This window comes from Lactuca virosa, chromosome 1 (genome assembly GCF_052849685.1).
Source record: "Lactuca virosa cultivar CGN04683 chromosome 1, Lactuca_virosa_CGN04683_v6, whole genome shotgun sequence".
Classification (NCBI taxonomy): Eukaryota; Viridiplantae; Streptophyta; class Magnoliopsida; order Asterales; family Asteraceae; genus Lactuca; species Lactuca virosa.
The window spans coordinates 294,090,957-294,101,593 of NC_136426.1; positions in this window are offsets into that span (position 1 = coordinate 294,090,957).

Genomic DNA, 10,637 nt, shown 5'->3' on the forward strand with positions numbered 1-10,637 from the left:
ATCATCGAGTGGGAGACCTACTTGCTTACTTACGAGGTGAGTCTTCTCACTATACTTACCTGAGTGGTGATAATGTGTGGCCGGAGGGTTTTATATGCTTATACTAAGTTATTTGATATTCGGAATTTGTCTTTGTGATATGTGTTGTATATTATTGTTGTGCCTTGATGAGTTAGGACCAGAGGGTCCGAACAGAGTTATGAGACCGGAGGGTCTTCACTGAGACACATTGACCAGAGGGTCCTTATCGAGATATTGCCATGAGAGGCTAATTATTTGCATGTGGTATTTTGGGGAACTCACTAAGCTTTGTGCTTACAGTGTTGTGTGATATGTGTTTCAGGTACTTCTCAGGATCGCGGGAAGGCGCCGGCTTGATTGTACACACCAGTTGGAGTTTATGTTTTTTAGGATTCTGGGATATTATTAAATAATTGTTGACTTGTGTTTTGGAAACTTATACATTGCGGTTTTTGAGAAATGTGATATTGGGTTTTATGTGATTTTAAAAATGAAAATTTTGTTTGAAAATTTAGAGTGTTACAAGTTTGTATCAGAGCCTTGGTTTAAGGATTTGGATGTACTTTCGGGTATTTCTCGACACAAACTGAGGAGTTGAGAAAATTTTCTAGACATGAAACGATTTTTGTAAAACAAGTAAGATTTTTAAGGAGAAACGAGATGGAGCAGTGTGTACAATCAGCTAGAGCCCGAACGGTGATTTCCCAAAATACCATTACTTCTTTATATTATGAGATACTTATGAGATATTAGAGTTGCATGCTAGAAAATAGGCTAGGTATTTCAGGGATTTAGAGCTAGAGTTGCTTGATTCATGATGCCTTAGCCTAGGAAATGCTATTGATTGATCTTATCTGCTATTTGCTCTGTGAGTGTGCTGAGTAGGGATACATAGCATGAATTTTCCTTAGAGAGGGTTTTGAGTAATCTAGGAGAGATACCTAGATGAGCATTAAGGAATCTATTGAAAGAGTAGTTTCAGATCCGTGAGGGATAGAGTACTTGTTAATTAGGATCCTAGGAGGACGACTTGGGACGACTACATGTTGGTGTGGACGGTAGTATTGGGCCCGTACTACTGAAAGCACCATATATGTATGCGACCCAAGTAAGAACCTTAGGATACTAAGGAGCATGTAGGGGTGGGTAATGGTGTGAGTGCTTGAGCTAGTCTCTGATGATTTTCATGTTTGCATTTCATAGACACTATGGTGATTACCCGCAACAACCCCGGGAGCAGTGGTACCAGTGACGAGGAGATCTGCATGATCATTCATGAGGAAGTGGCTGCAACTATCAGAGAGGCCATACCAGAGATGTTCGGGTCTATTAAGACCACGTTGATTGAGACATTTGATGAGCGATATGTTGCTGTCACTGAGGTTGCTGCTGTTGCAGCCACCGCAACCATAGCTGCTGCAAGGCCATAGGGGGTGACTCGTTGTTGTTCCGAGAGTTCAGCAACACGAAGCCACAAGAGTTTGACGGGAACCAGGACCTGATTTCTGACATGAGATGGATCTCCGACATTGAGGGGTGTTTCTATACATGTTCATGCCCAGAGCACCTGAGGGTTCGGTTCGCGCTGAACCAGCTTCGCTTGGGAGCGAAGGACTGGTGGAAATTCGTGACGACTAACTTTATTCCTGCAGATCATGCTTCAGTGACTTGGGAGAGGTTTACCCACATGTTCAGAGATGATTATGTTCCCAGGTGGAGAGGGAACGTTTGGCCCAAGAGTTTCTGTCTCTCAAGCAGAAGACAGAGTCAGTGACAGAGATTATGAGGATGTTCCATGAGAGGGCGTTGTTTTTCCCTGATCACGTGTCTACTGAGCATGCACGTGTAAGCCGGTATTTGAGAATCTTGAGGAGAGATATACGGGAGTTCATGGAGAACTCGTCATCTCAGACATTAGTTGAGCTGCAGACCAATGCTAGGAGGAGGGAGATTGAGCTGGAGTTTCAGGTTAGATAGGAGGGAGAGTCTCAGGGTAGAGACAGGAGACCAGTGCAGTCGCAGTCGGCTACGAAGCTGGCTAAGCCCGCTGATTCGAGAGCTGGAGGCCAGAAGGGTCGCACTTGAGGCAAGTGCGGCAAGAGTCGTGAGGGATCATGCCAAGCAGGGATTTGCTACAAGTATGGCAAGGAGGGGCATATGGCGAAGGACTGCCCCAAAGGATTTGCGGTTTGCTTTCATTGCAACCAGACCGGCCACCGGAAGGCCGAGTGTCCTCAACTCACACAGGGATCAGCCCATGCTTCTTCTCCTACATCTTTGCGCGTTATTGATGGCCGGCCAGTGAAGGCCGAGGCTACGAGAGCTCGTGGAAGAGCATTCCAGCAGACTGCGAAGGAGATCCGGGTCACGCCTGATGTTGTTGCTGGTACGTATCTCTTTATTTATGTTTTTTTGAGATTTGTCTATGCTCATAATGTGTTGCTTATAGGTACTTTTCTTGTGAGTTTTGTGCCTGCTTCGGTGTATTTGTCTCGGGTGCGAGTCGATCTTTCGTGTCTTTATCATTTAGTCATCACAGTAGTGTAAGACGCGAGGCATTGAGTCGACCACTGAGGGTTTCTATAGCTGATGAGCATGCAGTTTTTGCCACGGATGTATTCCGGGGATGTGTTTTAGAGATCTTTGGTGTTGAGTTCCCAATAGATCTGGTGCCGATAGCGATGGGTGATGTATGTGTCATAGTGGGCATGGATTGGTTAAGCCGGTTTGAAGCCGTGATTGACTATGAGCGTCAGATGGTGACCATACGAGACCCTAGTGGGGGAGTACTTATCGTGTATGGCGTGAGTTGCCACTGAGAGGCCGAGTTCTTTTTCTGATGTTCCAGTAGTACGTGAGTTCCCGGATGTTTTTCCCAAGGAATTGTCGTGTGTGCCTCCTGAGAGATAGGTGGAGTTCCGGATCGATCTGTTTCCGGGGGTGGCGCCTATTGCCAAGGAACCTTATCGCCTTGCGCCACCCGAGATGCAGGAGTTGTCCTAGTAGCTCTAGGAGCTGTTGGGGAAGGGTTTTATTAGACCGAGTAGCTCACCGTAGGGAGCACCGATCCTTTTTGTCAAGAAAAAGGATCGTTCACACCGGATGTGCATCGACTACAGGGAGTGGAACAAGGTGACGGTCAAGAACCGTTATCCACTACCGAGGATCGACGATTTATTCAATCAGTTGTAGGGGACGTCTTGGTTTTCCAAGATTGATTTGAGATCTGGGTATTATCAGATGAGATTTTGCGAGGAGGATATCCAGAAGACGGCCTTTAGGACTCACCAACGCACTGGCAGCGTTCATGGACCTCATAAACCGGGTGTGCAGGCCCATGTTGGACAGGTTGGTGATCGTGTTCATCGACGACATTTTGGTATTCTCGAGGTCTAGGGAACATCATGAGGAGAATCTTCGGGAAATTCTTGGAGTATTTAGGATGGAGAGGCTTTATGCCAAATTCTCCTAGTGTGATTTGTGGTTAGGAGAGGTCAAGTTCTTGGGACACCTCGTTAACCAAAATGGGATTTTAGTTGAACCGGCCAAGATTGAGGCAGTTATGCGATGGGAGGGGCCGAGATCCCCATCCAAGATCAGGAGTTTTCTGGGTCTGGTGGGTTACTATCGGAGGTTTATCAGGGATTTCTCCAAGATTGTCGTTCCTCTCACCAGATTGACCAGGAAGGGTGTTACTTTTTTCTGGGGACCCGAGCAGCAGGCTTCATTCGAGACCCTTCGCCAGATATTGTGCAAAGCTCCAGTGTTAGCCCTTTCGGAGGGAGTAAAGGACTTCGTAGTCTACTGTGATGCAACCATTTCAGGGTTGGGTGTCGTGTTGATGCAGAGGGGGCACGTGATAGCATATGCATCGAGGCAGCTGAAGCCTCATGAGATGAGATATCCTACCCATCATTTGGAGTTGGGGGCGGTGGTGTTCGCCCTTAAGATTTGGCGCTAGTATCTTTATGGTGTCCGGTGTACCATATACACGGACCATAAGAGCCTGAAGTACCTTATGTTGGATTAGTGTATAAGTCCATAACTATAATTGGTATATACTTTACCCAACTCGGCATGGTCCATTTGGGTTGCATGGCATCGGGACATTTGGATAGACCTTTTGTGAGAAAAGGATGTTTGTGACATATTAATATATTATAAGTTCTAATATATTAATAAGAAATCATATTATTTAATTAGTATTGATCAAGAGTTAATTTGGAATTAATTTAGTGATTAAAAGAGACTAATTAAATAAATGGGGATTGATTGTGCAAATCATTCATTCTTATATATGTGGGCTTATGATCCATGATTCCTTATGTTGGGTTTAACCCATGTGGTGACCCATGGAAACTCCATGGAGGTTAAAACCCATGTAGCATAAGGAATGGGTAAAGTCATGGGTTACATGGTGTAACCCTAATATACACACTATATAAACACCCCATTGGTTGGTGAAATTGGCACTTGTGCATACACATGAGGGCAAGCCGATTTCTAAGAGTCAAGTATCTCTTCTCATGGTTATTCCAAATGTTGATGATGTTGTGTGAACCATTTGAGGTGTCACACTTGGGGCACTAGGCTCCTAAGTTCCATGGAATCAAGCTACAACAAAGAGGTATGTATTTTATCTAGTTTTGTTATCCTAGTACATATGATTGTATGCTAGTTAGGGTAATACCTTGGAAAATTGATATTTGCATGTGTAATAGAGAAAACATAGATCCAAGGTATTTAGGGTTGCATGTACACCTTAGGAGTGTTAGAATACTCAAAACCCAACAGTGGTATCAGTGACTAAGATTGTTTTCAAGTTATACATGCTGAAATAGCTTAAAAATCGAAAATTATGGCTTCCTGGGCACTGGACTCGCCGAGTCGACTGATGGACTCGCCGATTCCATGAAGAAATTCATCCTACTCGTCGAGTAGGTTCATACACTCCACGAGTAGAAGCCCCTGACAGCATATTTTCGACTTTTAAGGCTGGAAATGGTCTAGAATCATTACCTTAAACTGTTTTGGACTTATAAAACCTGTTTTTGATGTGGTAATGATTATGGTAAACCAATTTAAAAGTTGTTATCAAAGTTTCAAGTTTTATATATGTTTATATGATTCTTGAAAATTGTTGATATGGATTGTTCATGCTTATGAGTTTTGGTAGATCATAAGAATTATGTGCAAATAGTTTGGTAATGTAATTCTTGATCTTAATGACATTGTATGGACTCCATAACTTGTCCTCAAGTTATGGATTACCAAGTTTTTTGTGTCACCTTGTTTTATGAGTTAATTTAGATTAATGAAAAAATTATGTGTTAGTTGTTTTCAATCCAAATTGATCTAAAAGTAGTTCATAAAATGTGTTTTTGTAAGTTGTCCTCAAGTTATATGAAAAGTCACATTTATGAATCTTAAAACTCATAAAAGTGCCATAGGTTACAAAATGAAGAGTCTTTTTCTCATAAATAGTTTTATGGACTTCATAACTTGTCCTCAAATTATGGATGTTCAAGAGTCTCTTCATTAAAGTTTTTAAAACTTTAATTAAACTCATAAGTTATGAAAATCCAAGAGTTTTGAATAGTTTCAATACTTGCCCTCAAGTTTTGGAATTTGTAATGTTTTGCTTATGAATGCTTTAATTCCAAATCAAACCATAGAATTTTAAAATTTTAAAATTCAACCCTTATACTATTATTATAATTTTAATTATATAGATATGTATAAGATAAAGTAAATCTTACCGTTAGTAGGCCTCATTCACTAAGTCGGTCTATAAGGGGGTATAAGGTTACTGCCTATAAAATGGCAGTTTAATGGGTGCCCACTCTCACCCACCGCTTCCTTGACTGGTGGAGGGTCGTTAGTCGAACGGGTAGGATAAGGAATATAATTATCCCTTCATTAAAAGTATAATGATAAATACTAAGTAACCAAACACTTATAAATTCCCAATCTTAGTTACTTAGGAAAATGTGAAAAGGTGCTAACCCATGAAATTGCACTTTGCACCTTTGTTAAGTCGTTAGTGGTGCGTGTGTGGTTAACTGACACACTAACATGGGACTGACAATGTATGGAAAAGGGTAACTTAATGTTCATCATAGATTGGTGGAGCGCGTGTGGTTAACCGGCACATCAATTAGGTGATAAAATTAAGGGTACCAAGTTAATTTGCATGGTTATTCACACCTTGTTTGTGATCCTCGGCATCCCAGTCACAAACTTAAGAGGGCACAATCGAGATTCAAACATGCCATTGAAAGTTCAATGTATCTCAAAAGATCTAGTAGTTTCAAATCCAATTAAAACTTAATTATATTTCGTTTTCATGGTGGAAATTGGTAAATCGTCATTTACCTACCTTCAAATATTTTATAACTTGGATTACGGCATCCCTCTTCCAGTTATAAATAGTTTGTTAGGTCCTAGCCTTAATATTTCATATTGGGTGTTATATTAAGGACTTAGATCAACTAAACTTGAATTTCTCCCTCATAAATGTCTATTTCAGACAACTATGGTCTTCCCAAATCTTTAGGAACAAGCCTTCCTAATGAAGATGATATCCCACATGGCAATCACGGTGAAAGATTAACCCCATTGTTGTGCATTAATGGGACTGGAAATCATGCTTCACTTCCTCCGCCTCCTTCAATAATTCTCCCTATCCCACAAGTTTCAAGACTTGAAAAGTTCTAAATCACTCAATCCCTATTGGCAAGCAAAGACTATATGTGCTTACATCTTGGAGGTTAAGTCACATATTGGCAAGCCGGGAGAGTCAGATGTCGAAGTCTCGAGGTAGCTGGCTGTTGACTTGGTTCTTCAGTCACTCCCTGATGACAAATCACGACATGACCTTAGTGATCTTACCTATTTGCTTGATGCTGCTAAATCAATAATGATTTGGAGCATTGGTAAAGCAAATTAGATTGGAAGATCTACTTCCCAAACCTATTTGGACATTGACAATGGTGACATTGGAAGTCCAGAAAAGCTTTCTCTTCCCAATAGAAAGGGATTGGCCATGGTCAAGTCATTTGACCAATGGTAAAGAGAAAGGCTAAGTCTGAGACAACCAAGTGTACCATTTCCAAAAGGTCAACATGTTTCTTTTGCCAAAGGAAGGGACATTGGTTGCGAAGCTGCCGAATTTACCTGAAAAGTTCATAAGGATGGTAAAAGTCAAAACGTTTGACTTTGCTTCAGGCAAAGTCCATTATCTAACTCTATGAAGTCTCTCTTGGAGATTCTTAATACATGATGCAATGTAAATTACATTTTGATGTTTTTGAATAATCAAAGGAAACCTAAAGAAAGAGTATGTTGATTCTGATCGTGAAGATGGATTTCGATCGCAAGGTTTGGTGATCAGAATTTTGAGCTGCTACTTAAGAGTTATTATATATTGCTTAGGAATAGACAACAACATGTTTTTCATATGTATTTGCATTGTGAGGATAAGATTTTTCCGCAAGTTTAAAATAAAAGAAAAGGTTTTGATTTTATTTATTTTAAGTATCCTTATAATGGCATTTGTGAAAAAATTGTTGTTTATATGTTTCATTGATAAGCAATATTGGAAAATGGATTTGATTCTTTCATTTGTGGTAGTGTCATAATTTACCAAATAAGGAAAGATTCTCATCACCCAAGTTTCAGTTGGATAGAACTTTGGAATCATGCAAGTTGTATTGTGTGATGAATGAGAATTTTCATCTTTGGGAAATTAAGACTAAGTTCTTGCTCACATGTATATGTGAGTAAAGTGAAGGATTAAAAGATTGGGTACACTTGGTTGTGCGCTGGTCAAGTCGACCACAAGTAATGATAAGATTATTCGTCATGATTTACTAAAGTTAAGTAAATGTGGTTATACTTACAAGTTTAAGTGTAATTCTGAAACATTGGAAAAGTTTCAATGTATGGCAGGACGAATGAGAAGAATCAAATTAGGCAAAAAGATAAACGTTTCTCCAATCTGAAAAGGTGGGAGAGTGCTTAAGTATCTTGGTTTATGGTTATCTTGGTGATTATGAAACCATATCACAATTGATCCTTTAAGGACACCTTAGTGCATTTGTTTGGCTAAGGAGAGGAATCGTGAATTATTGAAATGGTTAAATCAAAAGATAAATCATACTTCGTTCCAAAATAAAATCTTAGAGTCATACTCTAAGATTGTAACTTGAGTGAGATAATCTTCAGAAAGTTTATAACACTTGTCAAATGTAGAGTAAGATGTTTCCTATTCTTGTACATTTGAAGTTGGTTAGTTGTGATGTTTTGGATAAAACAAAGACCAACTAAGAACAATTGTATGAATTGTGTAACTTGATAAGAATCTGCACTAACTCTTGAATATTTTTTTTGTCAAGGAATGGTTTTTGACAAGAGAATCTTATATGTCAAGAGGTCAGTGGGAGTCTTAAAAGATCTTGAGAAAGTTTTAAGAACTAATCAAGAGTATTGTTAATCACTAGCCCACGACTTGAGGTTTGTAACCTATCGTGTTGCCATATTCTTATTTTTGTGCCTATTCCAGTTAAAGTTGACTATACTTGTGACTTCTGTAAGTTCTCAATTGTTTGTATAACAACCTGGAAGCGATGGTAGGCCCTTGAGCTGCCGGGTGGCAAGAAAAATGAGATTGGGCAAGTTCAGTCCATATGAGTTTGGATTTGTCACTAACCTTGTCTTGTGATTATGGCTATGAAAAATTCACATGGATAGGAACACATACACCATAACAAAATCTAAGTGTCATAATATTTCTCTCCGATTCATGAAAATGATGGTGAGGAAACGCTTTCACTAAGTAGATTTTAAGTAGATAGCAATTGTGATATTTGCATTCTCATGTCGTTAGTGGAGTGTGTGTGGTTAACCGGCACACTAACTAGTGAGAATGGCAATAGGTGTAGACAAACATGTGAGCTATCTAAGGGAAGGTGTATGATTTTGATAAATTCTTATCAAAGCAATCTTGTATCAGAAATCTGAACTTTGGCAAGAAAGTCAATAAAGTATTGATTTCTAGAAATCCAGTAGATTTCTGAGTACATGTCAAAGCTAGTGGGAGCATAAGTGTTGTGCTAGTAAGATAATAATCATTTTGCTAGTGGGAGCATGATTATTATGGTTAGTGTTGCAAGTTAGCAATGTTAATTATAGAAAACAAAAGGTTCAATTCGCTTTGAAAAGTTGTTTTGCTATAATTAAGGAAGAGGATTTATACTTCATTCCAATTCTAAAAGCTTAGATTGAGATTTTAATCAACTTTAGTCAAGGATATATATATATATATATATATATATATATATATATATATATATATATATATATATATATATATATATATATATATATATATATATATATATATATTAATGTTATGTTGGAATGGTTCAACATAAGGAAATTCTATATATGTTGCATTCTCAAAATTTGATTATGATCACGGCATCCCTCTTCATAGTTTGAATTTTGAGAACATGGCAAATAAAAAAAAATTATAGCATGGATCGGGTCCCATATGCTTCGGGTATAGGTTCGATTACATGTGCTATAATATTTATCCTTTCTAAATTTTCCAAATGCCTGGGGTCATTAAGAGGGAAAAAGAAATAGAACTGGATATGACTAAAAAGATTAAGCAATTGTCGAGGACAATCTAAGGTTTACCAAAGATTCGTTGCTCAGGGACAGTTGGAAGTATAGAGATAGGACCATATTGACATATTCTGAAAGGAGGAAACTATTGTTCAGAAGTGATAGTCAAAATGGGAATATGGAATTGTCTCCATAGGTGGAAGTTATTCTTTGAATCTGTGTAAGATTAGAGAACTTAATGCAAGAAGGGTGTTCAAAGGAATGTACTTTGAATGTGAGACTTCGTTTCCATGGAATTGCTCTCCATTGGAATACTTTGTAATGTCTATTGCCAAGTCTTTGTGACTTGTGTGCATATTCATTGCAAGGAGAGGATTGCATATAAGCTTAGAATCTAATAAATTATAGTAAATGGAAAGAGTTTGGTATTTTTACATTTACAAAAAGAATTGGGATTGTGAAATGAGCATCATTGAAATATTTCAATTGATCTGTTTCACAAAGTAAGGATCATAAGAAAAACATAGTGTGCATACTTCGAGTATGGCATAGCTAGTGTTTAGACAAACATAGTTTGCATGCTTGGAGCATGGTATGACTATTGTTTTTTATTCAAGTATTAAGTTGATAAATCGAAACATTATACAATGAATAATGAGTAATCAATATGGTGCTTAGATAAAAGGTGTTTTATTTACACTCAAAGTGTTGGGGCCATATAAGATTAGTATTATTCTTGTGTTTCACTTTGCATGTTTTGACTTCTAGAATAACTAGATCATTCTTCCCAAATGACTAAGTTATTCAAACCATCCACAGTCAATAATACGTTGGAAGTAGGTATTAAGGCAAGATTGTCATGAAGTTGGCTTGTAGATGTCTAAGGTGTTGGACATAGCAAAAGTTGCTACAACATTCATGAGTGCTCATAAGTTCTGAGTATTGGATTCAACCCACGCTCATTCGAATCACTTCATGGATTTTAT